At 42.3% G+C, this 24551-nt stretch overlaps 1 protein-coding gene across 2 annotated transcripts in view; it reads right to left on the bottom strand.

The window, feature by feature from the left end:
* The window catches only part of PLEKHF2 (pleckstrin homology and FYVE domain containing 2), a 29873-nt gene extending 5789 nt beyond the window's left edge, over nt 1-24084 (bottom strand). Inside the window, exon 1 of one of the 2 annotated variants that reach the window (XM_072803845.1) lies at nt 23882-24084. The gene's annotated coding sequence lies outside the window, so the exon portion shown is untranslated. Of the gene's footprint in view, nt 1-22047; nt 22337-23881 lie in introns of those variants that run through there. The other variant, XM_072803846.1, reaches the window with a different exon arrangement.
* Nucleotides 24085-24551: the final 467 nt, after the last annotated feature.

Genomic DNA, 24551 nt, shown 5'->3' with positions numbered 1-24551 from the left:
CAATAACGTTCAATGCAGAACAGCCCCGAAGTAGTTCTACTCACTGGGAGTCCAGTAACCAGCTGAGCACTTTGAATGCAATACAGTATGTCCTACTCACGGCAACTTTACAATAGGTATGCATTTTATTAGCTCCATTTTATAGATGAGTAAACAGATAAAAAGAAGTTAACTACTCTGCCCAAGGCTGTCACAGAACTAAGGCTCCAATCTGATCCCTTGGTGCCATTACCAGTGTATTAGGGTACACCAGTCACTCCTTACGGCTCCACTGACTCTATAAGAACTAAGAAAGCTACTGCTGACCCTTGGACCTTTACAGCAAACCCTACAAAGAAGAAAGAAGAGAATACTAGATTCAGCAAATAATCTGAAATAATAGGTCATCATGATATATTTAGTCAGACTCTTGAATGTTTCGTTCTGCAAATTCTGCAATGTATTAAGCCTGAATTTCTGCTCATAAATCTTGTCCCATTTAAGAATGACGCAACAAAAGAAAAGCTTGTGCATCATTAAGTGGTATTTGGCTAGAACAAATAGCTTTCAAAGTTTGACAGTGACCCACATAAAGAGTACATTTCATACCGCAAGGTTACAAATACATACTCATATAATTCTTTCAACTATAAATAATGTATTCTATTATCTCCATTTCTTTTAATCATAGTCACGGTCCACTTGATTGATTTTCACTAATGGATTGTGACCTACACTGGAAAAACAATGAGCATGAAGAATTTCAGAACTTTCCGTTATCCCTGTTGGTCCTAAAATATTTTCTGTATGTGTCTGATGTGAAGAAGGGAAGCACTGAGCTTAAAACAACAACAACAACAACAACAACAACAACAAACAAATAAAAAACCCACCTCAGGAATACAAAAATGCGTCCTCCCCGCCCCCCCAACACACACATAGGAAAGAGATAGCTGGGTGTCCAGCAGGGAGGGCATAGACAGGGATGGGAGAAGAGAAGTTACCAAAAGGGAACTCAAAGTACCACTTTTAGCTGGGTTACTGCTGGGTACCCCAAAGCAAGCTGCTCTGGTAAACTGGATGAGGGTACTACCCTTTGGCTCAGGGCCTCTGCTTTCCCCCACACCCAAATTTACCACCAGCACACTGACCTCTTTTAAAGGCTTTTGTGACAATATTACAAGATCACTCGGCCAGGCCACGCAGTGTGCCCTCTGCATAACTTACTCACTGAGCAGCACAGAGAGGAAGCAGAAGACAACGAGAAGACAAGGCCCAATTAGATTTCTGCCTACTTTTCTTAGGAAGGAATACCAGTGGCCATAGGAAGAGGTAAGACGAAAGCTTCCGCATTCTCTGGCAGAGATGACTTCTTTAGGACAGTTTCCAAGAAGAAAAATTACTAGGTCAAAAGGCATGAATGTTTAAGGCTCTTGCTACCTTTTACAAAATTTCCATTCTGAAGCGTAACACCAACGTACCAGGCAGCACAAGGACTGTACCCATCCCATCTCGTCTCACATATTTTTCTTTAAAAATATAAGTAAACAAGATAAATTTCAAAAATGGCATCTCATTTTATTCATTTACTTCTTTTTAATGTATCCAACATTTATTGAATACTTTTTAGATGGCATCCATATTCCTTTCCTCTCAGAGCACAGAATCTACTGGAGGAAGCCAACAAGGAAGCGAACAACAGGTGATTCTGAAAGGTGAAGTGCCAAGAAGGAAGTCAACGTGTCACCAAACTAGGAAAAACTGAGTGATTCTCAAAGGCCTCACTGAGATGCTGCTATACACGGAGTCCTAAAGCATGGGGAGTCGGCCATACAGAGGAACTAATACTACAGACAAAGGTCCTAAGACAGCAAAGAACAATACAGTACTTTTAGTTTAATGAAATCTTTTATTTCATAGCTGTCTAGTGAAGGCAACATTAGCATGTGTTTATTGACCCTGTATATTTCTAAACTTGTATATTTAGGGTTTATTAATTTATATGAGAGTGTTTTACACAGAAAGGCTATAAACCCATTTATTTCTTTGCTGTAATAAGCTGGTATATTAAGCTGTAATTTTATGGTGTTTGACATAGAAGCAGTTTTATTTCTTTAGTTAAACTTACCAATATATTCTTTTGCGATTTTTCTTCCATTACTCCTAAGCTCTCCTTATCCAGAGAGCAGATGCACCTGCTACAGGTTGCCTCTGCTATCAGAAAGTAGAGCATTCCTAGGAAACCTTTTGTAAGCCGAAAGGCTTAAAGCAAAAAAAGCCTTTTAAATCCCCATTAATTTACATAGAAAAATTTTTGAGTGTTCCCAGACCCCCAAAACCCCCCACTTTAGGCTTTTCTGATACCTTAGGACACATCTTGCTAATGGATATACAAAAATAAATCAAGATAAAACATAGATGCTTTATCAAAGACGCAGTCAAAACTACGACAGCTTGATGTGCAGATGCTGAGCTCCAGGAAAGGAGCTTGGTGGTGCCACTCCTGCTGCTCAGGGTATGCACTGCCTCTCTAATGGCTCACTGCAAAACAAACACTATTTTCTCTTTTTTAGTATGTCTTTTAAAGTAATCTCCGTGCCCAACATGGGGCTAGATCTTGATCAATGGGCTTGATCTCAACCCTGAGATCAAGAGTCGCATGTTTCAGTGACTGAGCCAGCCAGGTACCCCAAAACAGACACTATTTTTGCTTGTTTCACCTTTTTCCATAAAAGTAAAAAAAAAAAAAAAAAAAAACTTCTTTGGGCTTCTTTCAGCTGGCAAAAACAGGTACTAATGTAGGTCTTTCATAAAAGTGAGTGGTGTAATGCAAAGTTCAAAAGGTGGGGAATGCCTGTATTTATTATTTATATTTAGGAAATGAGCTTTATATTTTTTATCCATCTGAACTTTATTGATGTAGTTTTTAAAAGTGTCCCCCCTTTTAAAAAATATTTACATTTTAGGGCAGCCCCGGTGGCGCAGCGTTTAGCGCCGCCTGCAGCCCAGGCGTGATCCTGGAGACCCTGGATCGAGTCCCATGTCAGGCTCTCTGTATGATGCCTGCTTCTCCCTCTGCCTGTGTCTCTGTCTCTATGAATAAATAAGTAAAATATTTTTTTAAAAAATATTTACATTCTAAAAGAACTAAGCAACTGCTTCAGAATCACCAAATACCATGTGACCTCAGGTTTCCTCACTTGTAAATGGGAACAATAATAGCAGCGACAACTATGTTAGGAAGAGGATTAAATGATAATGTGTGTAAAATGTTCATCAGCACATAGTAAACAAGTGGTAGCATTTATTAATGGTATTAATAATCTAATCTGTGAATTTACAACATTCTTTTTTTTTTTTTTATAAATTTTTATTTATTTATGATAGTCACACAGAGAGAGAGAGAGAGAGGCAGAGACACAGGCAGAGGGAGAAGCAGGCTCCATGCCGGGAGCCCGACGTGGGATTCGATCCCGGGTCTCCAGGATCACGCCCTGGGCCAAAGGCAGGCGCCAAACCGCTGCGCCACCCAGGGATCCCTACAACATTCTTTATATTAAACTCTTATATATTCTAACATCTGCTTCTCGGCTGTTTGGTCAAATCCATTAACCTGTTTTCTTATTCTTATGTGAGTACCATGCACCTGGTCAGACTAATCTAGGCTATATTCCCATAACTTAACCTTTAAAAAAAGTCTTACCCATGGGGACCCCTGGGTGGCTCAGCGGCCTTCGGCCCAGGGCGTGACCCTGAAGACCCGGGATTGAGTCCCACATTGGGCTCCCTGCGTGGAGCCTGCTTCTCCCTCTGCCTGTGTCTCTGCATCTCTCTCTTTCTCTTATGAATAAATAAATAAAATCTTAAAAAAAAAGTCTTACCTAATCTCCTCTGTTTATCTGTCCAGATGAAGTCTCCATAGAACAGTGGTTCTCAACCCTAGCTGCACACTGCAACCACAGAGCTTTAATTCTCAGTATACCAGAAAAAATAGCCATTGCAATTTACTGAGTCCTATTTACTCCTTATATTTAATATTTTAAACCATTTTATGACTACTTTATAGAAATGAGAATAAAGGAATAGAAAAAATGACTTTAAGAACAATGTTTATAAAAATTTAAACATAGAAAATTTCTTTTTCCACATTTCCCCGTTATTGATGTATATATATCCAAAAAAAAAAAAAAATCACCCTTTGAATGCAACTAATTGCTCATAAGCTATCATGCATCAATATGTAATACATTCGCTTCTGTCTTTAGGAATACTGTTTAATGATTCTGAGTTTGCAAAAGCTCATCAGGAAAATCATCTGAACACTAAGCCTGAGATTTTACTTAAAATGATTCACCAACATTATTAGTTTAAGTGTTGCTGTTTCTTTATACTCATCTTCTGATTGGTAGCTCTGAAATGTCTAACTTTTCTGATTTTTTTCTTTGCAGTTAATGATAGAAAATGAAAATTTAAAAATCTAAATTCTCAAATATGTTAAACGAAGGGTTAAAAAAAAGAGAAAACAAAAAGGATGAATATCTCCAAACTTTTTTTGTATCTTTTTGAAAGATTATGTAGTACTTTGGGCAATGCCACAATAAAACTGAAAGATGATAAATACTGATGATTTATTTTATCCTTGTATCATCCTTCTAGCCAATGACCTCAGTCATCCATTTTTTTTTTTTTTTTTGGTTAAATAATTCTTAGGACATTGAAATAGTGAACAGCTTCAAAATACAGAAAAGTAAGGTCAGTAAGATTCTGTACTGTAGATTTATACATGTCTTATGACCCCAGATAGTGACTGCAAGCTAGAATGAATTTTATTCTATTTTTTTAGTAATTTTCCTTTTTGTTTTACAGATCTCTAAGAAATAATAAGTTACAAAATATCAATTACTATAAATAATTTGAACTACTTAAAATAGAAACTCAAAAACCAAAATGGAAGCCAATGGACTCTGATGATAAAGGGTTACAGAAATACTGATCCCTAGGCCCCTCCTTCAAAATAAAATATTCAGATTTTATTGGTTTGCAATATAGGAAGTATGGCTGGATACTGGAATATCTTATGTAATTTTTTTTAAGATTTATTTATTTATTTGAGAGAGAGAGAACATGAGCAGGGGACAGGGGGCAGGAGGGAGAGAAGGCTCCCTGTTGAGCGGAGAGTCTGACATGGACCCTGAGATCAAAACCTGGGCCAAAACCAACAGTTGGACACTTAACTGACTGAGCCATCCAGGTGCCGCTGGATTCTGGAATATTTTAAAGCTCCCCAGGTAATTCTAATGTGCAGCTAACATTCAGAACCATTTTTCATTTACAATATATAAATTAAAGAACAAACAAAATCCACTAAAATTTTTATGTAACTCATACTACACCCATACATTAATTTAGCCTAAGTTAACATTTTCATAAGCTTTTTACAAAGATTTTATTTATTTATTTGAGAGAGAGAGAGAGCATAAGCAGGGTACAGGGGCAGAGGGAGAGGGAGAAGCAGACTCCTCACTGAGCAGGGAGCCAATGTGATGCGGGACTTGAGCCTCAGACCCTGCGGTCATGACCTGGGCCAAAAGCAGACACTTAACCAACTCAGCCACCCAGATGCCCAAGCTTTTTTTTTTTTAAGATTTTATTTGTATATAATCTCTACACCCAATGTGGAACTCAAATTCACAACCCCAAGATCAAGAGCTGAATGCTCCAATGACTGAGCCAACCAGGACCCCAACATCTTTGTAAGTCTTTATTGTTCCTAGTCAGGTTAATAGTATCTCTTCCCAAGGTTTCATCTCTTCTTTTGTGGCCCAATAATTTTGCAGGTTTCTTCTCACAAGACAATTACGCATTTCACTTTTGGGGGGTGGGGGTGGAGGAGAGGGTCAGAAGAAAGAGAATCCTAAGCAGATTCCACGCTGGGTGCAGAGCCTGACCTGGGGCTTGGGGCCTGATCTCACAACCCTGAGGTTATGACCTGAGCTGAAATCAAGAATCAGATGCATAACCGACTAAGCCACTCGGGAGCCCCTACACATTTTTTAGTAGGTTCCCAGGTATTTCATATTTTTTGTTGCTATTTTGAATCTAATCTTTCCCTCATTATATTTTCTAATTTGTTACTAGTATTGATCAGAAAATTCCTGATAATTCTGTCTTTTCTCCCCCATGTCCAGTCATTTCACAGAATTCTATAAATCCCCAATTTTCCAAATGACTTCCCCTTTGTCCAGTGAACAGTGTCTGGCAGTGCTATTTCATAGCTAAAAATATAAGAACCATGGAAAAAGGATACAAAAAAACCCCTTTAAATTTTATAAAGCTAGATGTGTATACTCATTTAAAAAATTAATCCAAAGTTTCAAGTTATCTCCTTCACAACTATAGTGGACAAGAGCTGCATTTGAATTGTCCAAGCTCCACTCCAGGCTTCCGGTAACATCTTGTTTCTGAATGTTTTCCAGTGGAGCATCTACCACCTGTTAAAAATGTAACATTAGAAGAGGCAAAAAACTCTTCTAAAAAAGAGACAGAGTACCATTTACAATGGAGAAGAGAGCCCAGCTGTCACAGAATACTATGGCCCAATTCTTACTGAAAATCAAAGCTTCTTATCTCCTCTTTACAGTTGAGTTTAAAACAAAACAAATCATCTAATTAATTTCTTACATGTACCCATGACATCTGAGATCAGTGAATGTCAATATTCGACCATGCAATATAGTTGGAAAAACCAATAAACTATGAACCAAAAGACTTGGATTCTAGTCTCAGTTTAGGCACTACAATAACACAGCTCAAAAAATTTACCTTAACTGCTAGGGAGGTGGAGGGGAGAAGGAGAAGCAGTGGCAGTCACTGCCTTAAATAAAGTAATCTCTAAAGCATCTTCTGTCTTTAAAGTAATAAATTCTGATTGTAGTTGGGCCATGTTTCTAGTTTACTGCAAGCCTGACTTGGCTACAAATTTTCAATCAAAATTTTGATTGTGTCTTTGTATCAATCCAGATTTTAAAATCTGTGGTTAACTGCTGAATTGAGACTACAGAAAAGGGAGACAAGCAGAAAAGTGAGGAAAGAAGAGGAAAAAAAAAAAAAAAAAAGGCAACAAACTGTCAGAGATACATCCTCCCTGGGCAAATGTAAAGGTATTAAGGCAAACTACCCCTTCTCCTAATACAGGTAAGTCAAATCAACAACTATTCTGTGTGCCTACCGTATGCAAAGGACAGGACCATTCTCATATTCAAAAGTTCTATAGTATAGTAAGCATAACAACCATAATCAGGAAATTCTAGGTAAGATTTTCAATAAGGTATTAGGATGGTAAAGCAAAGAATACTTTAATTTGCTAAATTTTAAAGTAATTTTTAAAATTCTAATTCCAGTATATTTTACTTCTCCCATCATCAAGAAGAGACAAAGTTTTGTTCTCCCCTTTCCAATAGGATTTCTGCCACTATGACAACCAAGTACACAACATGTATTCTTTTGTTGAGATATGATTAACATATAACATATTAGCCTCAGGTGCACAATGTTTTGACATTTGTCTACATCACAAAATGATCACCACAGTTAAGTCTAGTTACCAAGTGTCACCATACAAATTTGTTTTCTTGTGGTGAGAACTTTAAGATTTACTGTCTTGACTTTAGAATGTGCACAACATTGACTACTGTCACCATGCTATACCTTCCCATGACTGAAGTTTGTTCTCCTTGACCCCTTAACCCATTTCACTCATCCTCCTGACAACCACCATTTTATAATTTTTTTTGTTCATCTTTGCTTTTTTAAGTTCCAATTATAAGTGAGATCATGTAATACTGTCCCTACTTGACTTACTTCATTAGCATGACATGCTCAAGGTCCATGCATGTTGTCACAAATGGCAAGATCTCATTCTTTTTTATGTCTGAGCACTATCCCATTTTATATAGAGAGAGCCATTCTAACAGGTGTGAGGTGATATCTCACTGTGGTTTTCATTTGCATTTCCCTGATGATGATACTGAGCATCTTTTCACAAGCCTGATGGCCATCTGTATGTCTTCTTTGAAAAAATGTCTATTCAGATCCTCTGTCCATTTTTTATTCAAATTGATTGGTTTTTTTTGGCTATTGAGTTGTAAGAGTTCTTTATATATTTTGGATATAAATCTCTTATCAGATATATGATTTGCTACTACTATTTTCTCCCATTCAGTAGGCTGCCTTTCTATTTTGTTGATGGCTACCTTTGCTGTGCAGAAGCTTTTTAGTTTGAAGTCTCTTGCAGGCAACATATAGATGGGTCTTTTTTGTTGTTTAAACCTACTGGTTTATTTTTACTTTTGTTCCCTTTGATACTGGAGTCAGATCCAAAAAAATTGTTGTTGAATGGATGTCAAAGGGCTTACCATGTTTTCTTCTAGGAGTTCTATGGTTTTAGGTCTTACATTCGAGTCTTTAATCTATTTTGAGTTGAATTTTATGTATGGTATATGACAGACCTGTCATTTCATTCTTTTGCATATGGCTGTCCAGTTTTCCAAATACCACTTTTTAAAGAGACTGTCCTTTTCCCATTACATATTCTCACCTCTTTTAGTATGGTTTGAAATCAGGGAGTGTCATGCCTCCAATTTTACTCTTCTCTCTGAAGATTGCTCTGGCTGTTCAGGATCATTTGTGGTCCCATACAAATTTTAGGACTGACTGACTGTTCTATGTCTATGAAAAATACCATTGGGATTTTGGTTAGGTACTGCTAACCAAGGTACTGAATCTGTACATTACTTTTTGAAATATGGAGATCTTAAGAATATTCTTCCAAACTATAAGATGGCATATTTTCCCATTTATTTATTTCTATGTTCTTCAGTTTCTTTCATCAATGTCTTATAGTTTTCAGTGTGCAGGTCTCTCACCTCCTTGGTTAAATTTATTCCTAGGTATTTTATTCTTTTTGATGCAGTTGTAAATGGGGCTGTTTTCTTAAATTTTTAAGAAGATTTTCTTAATTTGAGAGACAGTGAGACCCAGAGAGAGAACACGAGCAGAGGGGAGGGGTAGAGTCAGAAGCAGACTCCCCACTAAGCAGGGAGTTTTATGTGGGGCTGGATCCCAGGACTCTGGGTTCATGACCTGAGCTGGAAGCAGATGCTTAACCACCTGAGCCACCCAGGCACCCCTTAATTTCTCTTTCTGATAGTTTATTGTTACCATATAGAAATGCACCAGATTTTTTATTTTCTATGCTGCAACTCTACTGCATGCAATTATTAATTTTAATAGTTTATTTGGCAGAGTCTTTAGCATTTTCTCTATATAAAAGCATGTCATCTGCAAATAATGGGTTTTACTTCTTTCCAATTTGGACAGCTTTAATTTCTTGCCTAACTGCTGTGACTAGGGATTTCCAAAACTATGTTTAATAAGAGTAATTAGAATGGGCAGGCATCCTTGTCTTTTTCCTAATCTTAGAGGGAAAGCTTTCAGTTTTTTAAAAAAGATTTTATTTATTTATGCATAAGACAGACAGAGAGAGAGAGAGAGAGGCAGAGACACAGGCAGAGGGAGAAGCAGGCTACATGCAGGGGGCCTGATGTGGGACTCGATCCCGGGACTCCAGGATCATGCTCTGGGCCAAAGGCAGGCACTAAACCACTGAGCCATCCAGGGATCCCCCAAGCTTTCAGTTTTTTACTCTTCAGTACAATCTTAGTTCTGGGCTTGTCATACATAGCTTTATTATGTTGATGGATATTTTCTCTATACCCACATATTCAGAGTTCTTGTCATAAATATACACTGAATTTTGACAAATGCTTTTTCTACATCTGTTGAGATTGCCATATGAGTTTTATCCTTTATTTTGTTAATGGGGCATATTACATTGATTTGCAAATGTTTAACCATCCTTGCATCCCTGGAATAAATCCCACTCAACTATAGTGTATTATCCTTTTAACATAGTGTTGAATAGGGTCTGCTAATATTGTGTTGACAATTTTTGCATCTGCGTTCAACAGGAATATTGGCCCACATTTTTTTGTGTGATGCCCCTGTCTGGTTCTGCTAAAGATAATGCTGGCCTTGTAAACTGAGTTTGGAAGCATTCCCTCCTCTTCCATTTTCTGGAAGGGTTTGAGAAGGGTAGGTATTAACTCTTTAAATGTTTGATAGAATTCATCTGTGAAGCCCTCTTGTCCTGAGCTTTCGTTGGGAGGCTTTTGATTACTGCTTTGATCTCCTTACCTAATCTATCCAGATTTTCTATTTCTTCATGATTCAGTCTTGGAAAATTGTGAATTTCTAGAAACTTTTCCATTTCATCCAGGCTGTCCAATTTGTTGATGTATAAGTGTTTATAGTAGTCTCTTTGATCCTTTGTATTTCTGTGGTATCAGCTGTAACTTCTCTTTCATTTGAGTCTTCTCTTTTCTTCCTTGTGAGTCTAGCTAAAGCTCGGTCAATTTTATCTTTTCAAAAGTCAGCTTTTAGTTTCCCTGATCTTTTCTATTGTCTCTTTAGCCTCTTTTTTATTTACTTCTGCACAGACTTTTATGTCCTTCCTTCTACGAACTTTGGCTTTGTTCTTTTTCTTTTAGGTATAAAGTCAGATTATTAGAGAACTTTCTTATTTCTTAAGGTAGGCCTATAATGCTATGAATTTCCCTCCTAAAACAGTTTTTGCTGCCCATAATAGACTTTGGTAAATTGTACTTCCATTTTCATTTGTGCTAAAGTATTTTTTTTAATTAAAAAAATTATTTAAGTAGGCTCCACACTGGGTATGGAGCCCAGTGGGGCCTGAACTCTGAGATCAAGATCTGAACTAAGATCAAGAGTTTGGCACTTAACTATGTGAACCACCCAGGAGCCCCTCAAGGTATTTTTTCTTCATTGATATCTTCATTGACACACTGGTTGTTCAGTAGCATGTTGTTTAATCTCTAAATATGTGTCGTTTTTCTAGTTTTCTTCTTACAATTGATTTCCAGTCTCATACTACTTGGTCCAGAAAGGATGCTTGATAGGATTTCAATCTTCTTAAATTTTTTGAGACTTGTTTTGTGGGATAACGTATGATCCATCTTGGAGAATGTTCCATGTGCGCTTGAAGGGAATGTGTATTCTGCTGCTTTTGGATGGAAAGTTCTTTATGTATCTATTACGTCCATCTGATCTAATAAGTTAAGCTGATGCTTATTGATTTCTTATTTAAGTGATCTATCCACTGATGTAAGTGGGGCATTAAAGTCCTCTACTATTATCATATTGCTGCCAGTTTCACCCTCTAGGTCTTTAATGGTTGCTTTACATATTTAGGTGCTCTTATGTTGGGGTGCATAAATATGTACAAATGTTATAATCCTCTTGTCGGATTGACCCCTTATCATTATGTAATGCCTATGCCTATCTTTTTTCTTTTACTACAGTCTTTTTTTAAAGTCAACTTTGTCTGACATAGGTAGAGCTACCCCGCTTTCTTTTGGGTTCTATCTGCATGAAATATCTTTTCCCATCTCTTCACTTTCTGTGCATGTCTTTACATCTGAGGTGAGTCTCTAGTAGGAAACATATAGATGGGTCTTTGTTGTTGTTGTTTAAACCTATTCAACTGCTCTGTCTTTTGGAGAATTTAGTCCTTTTACATATAAAGTAATTATTGATAGGTACTTATTGACATTTTGTTAATTGTTTTCTGGCGGTTTTATTGTTCTTCTCTGTTCCTTTCTTCTTTTCTTGCTCTCTCCCCCTTTAATAACTTTCTTCAGTGTTATGCCTAAATTTCTATGTTTTATATATCCCTAATAAGTTTTGCTTTGCCATTACAATGAGGCCCACATATAACATCCTATATGTAAAAAACAATCTATTTCCATTTGATAGCAACTTAAGTTTAAATGTATTCTTAAAACTCTACACTTTACCACCCCACCCCCAGTTTTTTTTTTTTTAAGATTTTATTTATTCATGAGAGATGCAGAGAGGCAGGCAGAGACACAGGCAGAGGGAGAAGCAGGCTCCTTGCAGGGAGCCTGATGTGGGACTCGATCCCAGGACTCTGGGATCATGCCCTGAGCCAAAAGCAGATGCTCAACCACTGAGCCACTCAGGTGTCCCCCATGTTTTGTTTTTGATGTCATCTTATTTTGTGTATCCTTTATCAGATTATTGCAGTTACAGGTTAAAAAAAATACTTTTATTTTAATCCTCGGATTAGCTTTATAAATAATTTATCTACTGTCTTTATTATATATTTACCTTTACCAGTGAGATTTATATTTCCAGTGTTGTCTTGTTATTAATTAATGCCCTTTCTCTTCAGCTTAAAGAAGTTCCTTTAACATTTCTTATAAGTCTGGTTTATTGGTGATCAACTCCTTCAGCTTTTGCTTGTCTAGGAAAACTCTTTACCTCTCCAATTCTGAATGATCATTTTGCCAGATAAAATATTCTTAGTTGAAAGCTATTATCTTTCAGCACTTGGGATACATGGTACCACATTCCCTTCTGGCCTGCAAAGCTTCTGCTGAAAAATATGCCTTATCTTGTTACCAGTTGTTTTTTCTCTTGCTGCTCTTAAGATGGTCTTTAACTTTTGACATTTTAATTATAATGTTTCTTGGTGTGGATCTTTTGGGGTTCATTTTATTTGGAACTCTCGGGGATTCCTGGATATGGATGTCTGTTTTCTTCCCAGGTTAGGAAAGCTTTTAGCCATTATGTCTTCAAATAAGTTTTTTGCCCCTTTCCTTCTCTCTTCTCTCTCTGGGACCCATAAAATGCAAATGTTATTCTGCTTGATGTTCCATAGGTCCCTTAAACTATCTTCATTTTCTACAATTCTTTTGGCTACTCTGTTTGGATGAGTTACACTGCCCTGACTTCTAGATTACTGGTCCTTTCTTCCGCTTCATTTAGTCTGCTGTTGAATGCTAGCTCTAGTGTATTTTTCAGTTCAGTTACTATGTTCTTCAGTTCTGTGAGTTTGTTAGGTACTTTCTTATTTTTCTATCTCTGTTGAAGTTCTCATTATATTCATTCTTCTCTCAAGTTCAGTGAGCATCTTTGTAACAATTACTTTAGCAGGGCAGAGACCCCTAGCTTCTCAAGGAGTGGCTCCATTTGTGAGATCCATCTTGAATGTGTGTTGCCACAATAGGTGGGGTTTCTGGCAAGACTGCACATCTGCCTCTTCTACCTGTCTCAATGTGGCTCTATTACTGCCTGCTATGAAGGGGTTGTTTGGCTAGTTTTCAGATCTTATTCAAAGGAAATTGTTCCATAGGTAGCTATAAAGTCAGTGAGTCCATGGGCAGGGGGTATAGTTCCTATACCATCATCTTGAACACACCTTCCATAACATATATTGTAGAAATTAGTAGTGATTTTTAAAACGGTTTGTTTCTTAGATAAGAAGAAAAAAGGGATGAGCATTTATATTTTAAACTCATAAGCTGGACTGAGAGAATTGAACAAAATTTTGAACCACATTTAGAGAGTAGCCATAGTAATTTTTTAAAAAGTCTCTCCTAGACAAATCTGCCTATTATTGAAGAGTAAACTCAAATGCATTATTCTATAGGTGTAGCCAGAAAAGGAAAAAAGAAAAAGAACATTTACTCAACATCTATACACGTGCTAGGCACTTCCACATTTTACTATTTTTATGATTTAAATTTTGTTAAGTGGTAATTACATACATTTTACAAAAAAGTGAATTGAGTCATATACAGTTAAAGTTTTCCCACTATCTCACAGCTAGTTTTTATAAAAATGCATGATTTTCTATTATACTTTGCTACCTTCAGAAATAAATATTACAGAAATATTTAACTTATCTAAACCTTATCATGTATTTAGGGAAAGCCACTGATAAGAGTAAAAAATGAAATTATCATATGAAGTATAAAAATGCTAAAAGTGATCATTCAAATGCTAAAAGGAAGTGAAAAGTAAAGCTGTGACTAATTTAGGGTGTCAGTAAAAGGCAATTTCAAATAGGTTAGGTTTGATAGAGTAATTTTACCAAGGTGTGTAAGAACCAAGCCACAGTTGAGGATTTTAGACAATTTGGAAAACCAGAAGACCTGGGAGTTACAAAAGCTCTTTAGAGAGGTAGGAGACAGATGAAGAATATGGACCTCAAGTTTGACTTTTCAAATTTAAAAAAAATTTTTAAAGATTTTATTTATTTATTTGAGAGAGAGAGAGAGAAAGCAAGCAAGAGAGGGAAATCAAGAGAGAGCACACATAAATGTGGTTAGTGGCAGAGGCAGAAGCAGATTCCCCGCTGAGCAGGGAGCTCAAGGTGGGGCTTGATCCTAGGACCCTGACTGAGCCACCCAGGTACCCTGACCTCAAGTTTTAAGCAAGACTTTCAGATTTCAACTAGCACTTAAGGCATACAACACAAAGCAAGATTTAAAAAAAAATTTTTTTTTTTTGAGAGAGAGAGAGAGAGAAAGAGTGCCTACACACACATGGTGTGGGAGAGGGTGGGTAGAGGGAGACAGAGAGAAAGAATCTCTAGCAGGCTCCATGCCCAGTGCAGAGCCTGATGCAGGTATAATCTCACAACCCCAATATCATGCCCAAGCCAAAATCAAGAATTGAATGTCCACCCAAAAGCTCCAAGATCAATATTCTTTAACTACACCATCATCAGGTAATCCCTATTCAAAAACCAAAGGTTCCCTGGCCAACCAAATTAAATCTAAAATCCTTAATCTGGCATTCAAAGCCCTTCATGGTCAAGCCCCAGCCTGTCCTAGTCTACTTTTTCAAGTTTTACCTCTTTCTATATGTTCTCTCTGTTATAGTCAAACCAGAATACCAGCTATTCCCAGAGTATGCTCTGAGTTTCCTCACCTACCTCTTGAGACCAATATGCGCCTCCCCCTCACCACGCTATTCTGAAATTTTGCCAATTCTTAAAGATGCAGTCAGTTAAGTAGCCTCATAATTGTTTCATCTTTAAATTCTCATACCATTTTATCTGTACCACTTTATGGCACTTATGTTCTACTAGGTTTTATTTATGTTTTTATTCTTTATTTTTTTAAAGATTTATTTATTCATGAGAGCCACAGAGATAGAGAGAGAGGGGCAGAGACACAGGCAGAGGGAGAAGCAGGCTCCATGCAGGGAGCCCGACATGGGACTCGATCCCAGGTCTCCAGGATCAGGCTCTGGGCTGAAGGTGGCACTAAACCGCTGAGCCACCCGGGCTGCCCTACTAGGTTTTATAAAGATTTGTATACCTGCTTTTCCCTCAAAAGATTGAAGGTTCCTAGAAACAACTCTGTGCTCTTTAAAGCACCTACAATAATGCTTGCACATATATATGCCATGAATCTGTACTGAGTATGACCAGCAGTTAAAAGCAGCAGCAGCTTCTCAACCTAGAGTTTGACAAAAATCAAAGGCTTCATTTTCGACATCTGTACTAGTATTCACAGAAAACAGGAACCACACCCTACACATCAATTGCTTCACTAGACTGACAGATTTTAAATTTACAAGCAAATGTCCGGGTGCATTTAACTAGTATCTAATTATGAATTCTAAGTATTGAGCACGGCAGAGCCTATTTAAAAAAGAATTCAATCTCATGATAATATACAAAAATGACTTCTTCTCTTGCCAAGAAGCACAGCTGTTTAGTTAGCAAATAAAAAATGATGATGCATGCATATATTCACCACCAACAAAATTTAGATAAAAAAGTGCATCATTTCAAAAAGTATCTGCACAGGGACAGCTGTACAGTGCTGACTGCTGTAAAGAAACCACTGTATAATAATGAAAGTAAAGCTAGTAAAGCCCAAATAAATACTACTGTGGAGCTGGTTATTCCATCACATCCCTAACAAAGCAATTACAATCTTCTCACCACACTGCAAGGTTTCACACTTTGTGTTAGAGGGAAAAAAGAATGAAGGAGACACTGGAATTTAAGACATGCACCATAAAGTTTTAATAAAAGTACAATGAGATAAGCACTGTGATAAAAAGAGTAGCAAAGAGGTAAGGAAGCAAAAAAGGAAGAGTGAAGGTATGGCTTGAAGAATGTAGCATTTGAACATTTGAAACGAGTGTGAAGAGTAAGTGGAACCTCAAAGGCAAAACAACGGTAAAGGTACAAAGCTCTGCAAGAAAATGTGTGTTAAGAAAATTTACATGTACAGAGACAGCAGAGGTGAGAGGGAGTTAGTAGAAAAATTGGAGAAAAAAATAAGACCAGATCTTGTTGGTTCCTGAAGAGTTCTTTGTGAAGCTTCTGGAAGGAGTGGTCTGATGAGTTGGTAAGAGTGAAGTTTGCAACAGGAAAATAAAGAATAGAGATCAGGTCAGGACTGCTCTAACTACAAGTGGAAGAAGAAAGCTGAAATAAACCCACAGGTTTCTGGTCTAAGCAATAGGGAAGCCAGTAAAACCACTATTAGTTTTCCATAAATTTGAAGTCGTAGCAAACATTTGTTGACCATTTACTCTGTACAAAGCGGTAATGAAACAACAAGTACTCTAACAATCTCTGTGAAGGTGCAGTCAGTCGAGTAGCCTATAGACAGCTATAAATCCAAGTTTACATGCATAAAACTACATGTAATTCATGAGTGACATATTAGGGAGTGTGTCTACAGGAAAGAGAAGATGGGAATAAATGATAAAGAAAACAAAACATAAGACAAGAAAAGAGTGTGATACCCACGCAGGTGCTATGAGCTAAGGAATATCATTAACTTAAATCTGTGCACTGAGTCTAAAGGAGCAGAGAAGAAACAAACCAAAAACAAAAATAAAATAAAGTAAAATAAAATAAAATAAAATAAAATAAAATAAAATAAAATAATAATAAAATAAAATAAAATAAAATAATAAAATAAAATAAAATAATAAAATAAAATAAAATAAAATAAAATAAAATAATAAAATAAAATAAAATAAAATAAAATAAAATAATAAAATAAAATAGAAGTGAAGTCCAGGGGCAAAGTGTTTAGTTAGGAGGTAACTGTGGCAGGGGGAACATCTAGAAACAACTGTAAAATGACTAGAAATTCAATCTGGGCCTTAAAGTCAAAGTAGCAGGTCAAACTGTTTAGGGGCGAGGGTGAGAGGGAGACAAGGCGGACAGACGATGGTGCACAAACCTAAGCCTCAGAGAAGGAACAGTCGCACCCCGGCTGGAGGAAGTAGGGCCAGGAGACAGCACAGCGGGAGAACAGAAATCTGGTAAGACGCAGGAGAGTCCAACTGCAAAGAAAGTATGCATGAGACTACACAGCTCAGACACTGAACAGGAAGACTAAGGCTTTCAAATAGGAAAATATTAGTCAGTGCACAAAAGCAGGACACAGGACAGGCTGGAGAGACCACTGAAGCTAGAGTGAAGGCAAACAAAAACAAAACAAACCCCCAGAGGGTTTGTTTGAGTCACAATAACTGACAGCAGAAATAAAAAGGGGAAGAGAGATGTACTGAGGTATAGAGGACAGGGTTTAGAATATACGGAGGAAAAGTGAGTGCAAGGGGACTTCAAAGGTCTAAGCACAAGCCATTGGCAGACACTAGCTTTGCTTCAGGAGGGAGAAGGGACCGTGGAGTACCCTCAGGGTATCCGCCAGACAAACACAAATGCTGGCATCACCAGGGAGCCCCAGGCCCGAGAGACTGAGCAGTGGGGCAGGCCTGCTGGGGGATCTGCGGAGGGACTAAGAGGGCAAAGGACTGAACTCTGCGGGAAAGCCTCGTCCAGAAAGCGAGAGACCAGCAAGAGGAGAGAGAAGGAGGGAAAGAGAGCACAAAGCACCTTTTCAACATGCTTTCCTTTCACATGTCTCACAAGTCTCAGAGACTAAATAAATAACCTTATTGTGCCAAAAGGTCACAATAAGCATTGAAACACGTGGAAAAATTGAAGACTAATAGTAATGAATGTATAATAATAAAACGCTTCAGAAAGCACTGCCCTTTGACCCTGGAATTTTTAACCAGAAACTTATCCTGAGAAAGAAAAGTCTTGTGGAGGAATAGGGGGAGGGAACTATTTCTAATAATGAAAAACAGAATCCAAATTTCTATCCATAGAGAGGAAAGGCTAACTATACCACGAAAAAGCCAAATGTCTTAAAAGAATATATTTTACCACATAAAATTTTTAAATGTCAACACTGAAGGGAAAAAGCATTAAAGAAAAATATCTGTAACATAGGAAAGGTGGGGACGCCTGGGGGGCTCAGTGGCTGAACGTCTGCCTTCGGTCCAGGTCAGGATCCCAGGGTCCTGGGATCGAGTCCCGCATCGGGCTCCCTGCATGGAGCCTGCTTCTCCCTCTGCCTGTGCCTCTCTCTCTCTCTCTCTCTCTCTCTGGGTCTCTCATGAATAAATAAATTCTTTAAAAAAATGACAACGGGTCTATATTTTTTAATATATAATATTAAGCCAGTAATTAAACCAGTAAGAAAAAAAAGGAAAATACCCCAAAGAAAAATGGCTAAGATACAAACGGCAATTTCTAAAACAACAAATAAAAATGACCAGTAAATAGAATAATGTTGGTTCTCAGTGCTAATCAAAGAAATAAAAGTGAAATGATATATTATTTGCCTCTCTCACATTAATAAACAGCACATGCAATATAAACTTTTTTTTTAAAGTCTGGAAATATATACACCAAAAATGTAGTGCCACTTGTCTCTAAGTACTAGGATAAAATATTTTTAAATTGCCTAATTATTTTATAATGAACACATATTCTCTCATACACAGAGAATACTTCATTGCTGAAGTAACAAAATGCGAAGAACAGACAGAAAAATTTAGGTGTACAAATAAAAAGTTATAGGTACAATTGATAAAAATATGAAAAAACAGTAAAGATCTTTTTAATTTCCCCCAACTATTGTCTAAATGAAACAAGTATAAAGAACTAAGTATAATTCTACCTAAAAATAGAAAGGATGAAAAAGTTGATGCAAAGAAGAAAACAGAAAATTCACAGCACAAAATCTTAATCATTTTTAGAAGGAAGCAAATTTATCTCTACGGGTCAAGCGTTTCAAGATCAGGGTTAGCAATCTGAGTTAGACTGAAAACACAACAGAGAAAAGGAGTCAACTTGAGTCAACTTTGGGATGAGAAAAGGATCAGAGAGCAACTAGTACACAGGCCGCTGGAAAACAAACCCTCAACAGTCACCGAAGCTGTGGCTTTTTCCAGGGGTGCTGGGCAGAAAAGGAAATGGTGGTATTTACAAGTTGAGAATTGACCAGATCTAGAGAGCCAAGGTCAAGGAGAGGACCACGAGGTGCCAGGGAGTTCACAGAACGTGAACTGCAAGGCTCAGCACCGGAGAGAAGACAGAAAACAGCCTGGGAGGCGACAAGGAGGACAAAAAGCTGGTTCATCAGGTGTGATGGAAAACAGCAACACAGGCTCTTGAATCAACACCTCCGGTGAGTTTAGGCCTTGAGACAGTTCAAACGATGACAAAGGTTAAAAAACTCGGTCATCCATGTGGGCCGCTCACGTGGAGCGGAGGTGGAAGTCACTGGAGCTGGCCCACCTTTCTGGTCTGAAATGAATGTACCTGTTACGTCAACCTCTTACATCCTTCATTTTCCTCTGACTCAGATACATGCTTTCTCATCTGACTGATAGAACTTGGGTGGCACTTAACCTCTCTGCACTTTATTCAACCACAAAATGAAGAGTAAGGAGATGGGAGAGTCAGTTCTATCAATGATTCTCAAACTTGACTGCACATTAAAATCACAGGTGCTTTAAAACAAACAAACAAGCAGGCAAAACTACCTATGCCTTGACCCCCAAACCCAGTAATTCTGACTTGGTTCTTGGGTGGAGTTCAGGCATCAGTATTTTTAAGACGCTCCTCAGGGAATCCTAATGTGTAGCCAAGCTTGAAAAACTAAATTACTTCTTTCTAAAGGTTGCTTCCTTTTTTTTTTTTTTTTTTTAAGATCTACTGATTTGAGAGGAAGAGAGAATGCGCGAGTGCATGTGTGCACAAATGAGCGGGGGGAGGGAGAGAGGATCCCAGGCAGACTCCCTGCTGAGCGTGGAGCGCCACGCAGGGCTTCATCCCACCACCCGGACATCAGACCAGAGCCTAAACCAAAAGTCAAATGCTCAACCAGCTGTGCCACCCAGGTGCCCCTAAAGGTTGCTTCCTTTTTAAAATTCTATGATTCTAGGTAAAGGACAACCACTTTGTTCATTTACTAATAAAACTACTGTGCACCAAGCACTCCCACAAACATCTTTCAGTAAATCCTCACAACACTTTGAGGCATGTATGTGTGTTCATCTCACACACTGTGAAGCTCAGAGAAATGAAGCAACTCGTTCAAGAGTCACAGGCCAGGAAGGCACAGAGCTAGGACACAGGTGTGTTTGCTCCAGTCCACCCTACCTGCAACCTGCTGTCTCCAGCACGCACAGCAACTATCTGAATGCCTTCTCTTCCTGCCCAGGACCTCAAAATTGGGACACCAGTTTGTGGTTTGTGTATTGGAGAGAAAACTAATTTGGGTGGGGGCAGGGAATTAACAGTACAAATTCTACAGTAATCTCATTGTAGAGTTAGTAAACACCTTCACCTAGAGAGCTCTGCAACCCGACACGGCACTCTGAAAGTCTATCTACGAAGCATACTTTATTCAGTTAAGCCAACAAGAACACTGCTATTGAGCATGCAGCTGGCGTACAAAGAAGGTTCTCAAAGATAAGCTTATCAATAGAAAAGCAATTTTTATATGCTTTGCATTAAGTAAGGCATTCTAAACCAAACTCTAAGATAATTCTGACAAAATAATAACTGACAGAGAAATTGAGTTGTTCTATCAAAGAGCTTAAATGTATAAACACGATCTTCAAATTTATCCTCAGGAATTACATCTATTTCCATCTAGCACAAATAGGTTCACTCACACTTTCTAATTATTATTATTTTTTTAAAAGATTTTATTTATTGATTCATGAGAGACACACCACAGAGAGAGAGACGCAGAGACCCAGGCAGAGGGAGAAGCAGGCTCCATGCAGGGAGCCCGACGTGGGACTCCATCCCGGGTCTCCAGGATCATGCCCTGGGCTGAAGGCGGTGCTAAACCACTGAGCCACCCGAGCTGCCCACACTTTCTAATTATTATTCTTTCATTGACACATTGCTTCTTCTTTGTTGATTATACTTAAATCTATTATCTACTTGGAAATTTCATAAACATTCAAATTCTGTATTCCCAGGCCAAAATTCATTGAGTTGGCAAAATAAATTCTCCCCCAAAAAAAGGAAAAGAAGAGAAGAAAAAAAGTATTAGGAAAGATTTAACTTCTATGCTCACGGAAAGGGCAATTTATTTTATTTTCAAGATTTTATTTATTTTAGAAAAAGTGTGTGTGAGCATGTGAGCGAGTACAGAGGGGAGGCGCAGAAGGGAAGGGAAAGGATCTCAGGCCGACTCCTGGCTGAGTGCGGAACCCCACCCGGGGCTCGATCTCACGACCCTGAGATCATGACCTGAGCGGAAATCAAGAGTTGGACGCTTAACTGATCGTACCCCCCCCCCCCCCAGGCTCCCCTGGAAAGGGCAATTTAATAAGACATTCATAAAGTACATTTACAAGGAACACAGGAGTCCTCGTCCATTCAAAGCTTTCCTGAGCGTTCGCTCCGATCTCCACACAGGAGGGATGAAGAAGCTAAGCAGGCTCCGCAGGTACCGGGGCAGCCCAGTGTGGTGCGTGCTGGACTGCAGTGGGGTCAGTGGATTAGTCTTGGGGAGAGGAAGGGGCTGGGGTAAGAGCAGCCCAGAGGAGGTTTCGCAAAGCACAGGCTCAAGTGAAAAGTTCACTACAAGATTCCTTGTAAATCGGCTCTCCGGGAAATAAGTAAACTGAGGAACTAAAATCAGAGAGAAGAGCCACGACAGGGGAAACCAGGTAGGCCGAGCCCGCCGGGCAACAGCGACGAGGTCCTGGAGTCAATGCTGGAGGGAGAACCAGGGGCTCAGGGTCCTACAGGCCTCACTTACATACCGGTTTGGCGGCTCAGTTTAAGAAGTTCGCTAAGTCCCCTCACTCCTCGGTTAACTCTTCATCCAGAAAAACAAATGTGTACCGTGGTGTTTGCTTGACAATGAAGCCACACAAAAAGGATTTTTTTTTAAGAACTAAGGAAATTAGGGGCCCCGGCGGCTCCGTGGTTGGGGCGTGACCCGGCGGCCGGGCCCAGTGGGGGGGGGGAGCCCGCTTCTCCCTCGGGGTCTCTCCTGAGCACATACATAAATGAAGCCTTAAAGAAAAGAACTACGGCAACTAGGAACCAAGTCTGAGCGTGACCTCCACTCCCACCTCTAGACTAGGGCGGGAAGTTGTCCAGGACGTGTCTTAGGGTCTATCCTGCGGCCCGGGGAGCCCGGGGTGCCGGGGAGCGCGCAGCCCAGGCCCTTCTCGCGGCGCCGGCGCGGGGCGCACGGTCACCCGGACCCCAGGGCCGCCGGCTCCGCCCGGGACACGCCTAATCCCTCGGGGCTGCCAGCGCCCGGGCGGGGTAAAAACACGAGGCAGCTTCCCTGGCCCGGGCTGACCCGCCGCCCCCGACCCCCCCCCCCCCCCGGCGCAGGTGCAGCTCCCCCGGCGGGCGCGGGGCGGGGCGGGGCGCGGGGGGCCCGCAGGGAGCCCGGCCACTCTGTCCTCAGCCCGGCCGCCCGCGGAGGGGCACGACCCGCCCGGGGCCGCCGGCTCCGGCTCCGGCTCCGGCTCCCAGCCGCGCCTTACGGCCCGCGGAGCCCGCTCCCCGCCCCGAGGCCCTGGGCGCTCCGGCTCCACCACCAGGGCCCGACGTCCCGCCCGCCAACTCCGTGCCCACGACGCCACCGCGGCCGCTCCCGCTCGGCCCGCAACCCGCCGCCCGGCCCCTGGTCCCCCAGCGCCCCGGTTCCTAACCCCTGGTCCCTTGGTCCCCCGGTCCCTAAACCCCCAGCCCCCCGGTCCCCAACCCCCCTTGTCCCACAACGCCCCCCCAGACCCCCGGTCCCTAAACCCCTGGTTCCCCAGCTCCCCGGTCCCTACACCCCTAGTCCCCCGGTCCCTACCTCCCTGGTCCCTACGCCCCCGGTCCCTAACCCCCTGGTCCCCCAGCCCCCCTAGTCCCTAACTCCCTGGTCCCCCGGTCCCCAAACCTCCAGTTCCCTGGTCCCCAACTCCCTGGTCCTCCCGTCCCCCCCCCCGTCCCTAACCCCCCAGCCCCCTGGTCCCTACCCCCCTGGTCCCCCCGCCCCCAACTCCCTGGTCTTCCGGCTCCCAGGTCCCTAACCCCCAGCTCCCTGGTCCCCCGCCCCCCGGTCCCTAACCCCCCAGCCCCCTGGTCCCTAGTCTCCCTGGTCCCTGGTCCCCAGCTCCCTGGTCCCCCGCCCCCCGGTCCCTAACCCCCCAGCCCCCTGGTCCCTAGTCTCCCTGGTCCCTGGTCCCCAGCTCCCTGGTCCCCCGCCCCCCGGTCCCTAACCCCCCAGCCCCCTGGTCCCTAGTCTCCCTGGTCCCTGGTCCCCAGCTCCCTGGTCCCCCGCCCCCCGGTCCCTGACCCCCAGCCCCCGGTCTCCCCGGTCTCCCCGGTCTCCCCCGGCCCCCCGGCGCGGCCCCTGCGGACGGACGGCGGCCTCTCGGGCGGGGCGGCGGCGCGGGCGGGGGTCCGTCCGTCCCGGGGCCCGCGGGGAGCGGCCGGGAGCGCCCCGTGTCCCGCAGACCCCAACATGGCGTCGGCCGCCGCCCGCGACGACGACACCTCCCCGCGCCGCAGACGGCCGGGACCGCGGGGGAAGCGCCGGAAAGTTTCGCTTCTCCCCGGGCCGGCCGGGCTCCCGCGCACACGCACCTCGGGCTTCGCCTGCCCGGCCGGGCGGCGGCGGCGGCGGCGGCGGCGGCGGCGGGGGTCCGGCTCCTCCTGGCCCCGGGCTCCGGGACGGACTCTGCCCCCCGCCTCCCGGGGCGTGTGCGGCGGCGGCGGCGGCGGAGGAGGCGGAGGAGGCGGAGGAGGCGGAGGAGGAGGAGGCCCGCAGCCGGCGCGATCCGGACCCTGCGGGCGGGCGCTCGCTCGCTCCCTCGCAGGTGACTCCCCCGCCCCGCGGGTCGAGCCCCACAACGGCCGCCCGCCGGCCTCTCCCCTGCGCGTGCACCGGCGCCGCCGCCCACACGCCCCGAGCCCCGGGCACGAGCGCCTCCGCCGGGCCCGCGCCCCGCCCCCCGCCCCTTGCGCCCCGCGCCGCCGCCCCGCCGCCCCGCCCGCCCGGTGGGCGTGGCCCAGCCGAGACCCCGCCCCGCCGCCAGGGTGGGCGTGGCCGAGGCCCGCCCCACAGCCCGGGTGGGCGTGGCCGAAGCCGAGGCCCCGCCCCCGCCCCACCGCCGCCAGAGTGGGCGTGGCCGAGGCTGAGGCCCCCGCCGCCCGTGCCGCCGCCCCGCCCCGCTGCCAGGGTGGGCGTGGCCGAGGCTGGAGCCCCGCCCCCCCGCCGCCCCGTCCCGCGGCGAGCTCCAGGGGGCGGGGCCTC

The sequence above is a fragment of the Canis lupus genome, chromosome 28 (assembly GCF_048164855.1).
Source record: "Canis lupus baileyi chromosome 28, mCanLup2.hap1, whole genome shotgun sequence".
Taxonomy (NCBI): Eukaryota; Metazoa; Chordata; class Mammalia; order Carnivora; family Canidae; genus Canis; species Canis lupus.
The sequence above is the reverse complement of the archived record's forward strand: the minus strand, read 5'-3'. Positions and strand labels throughout refer to the sequence as shown.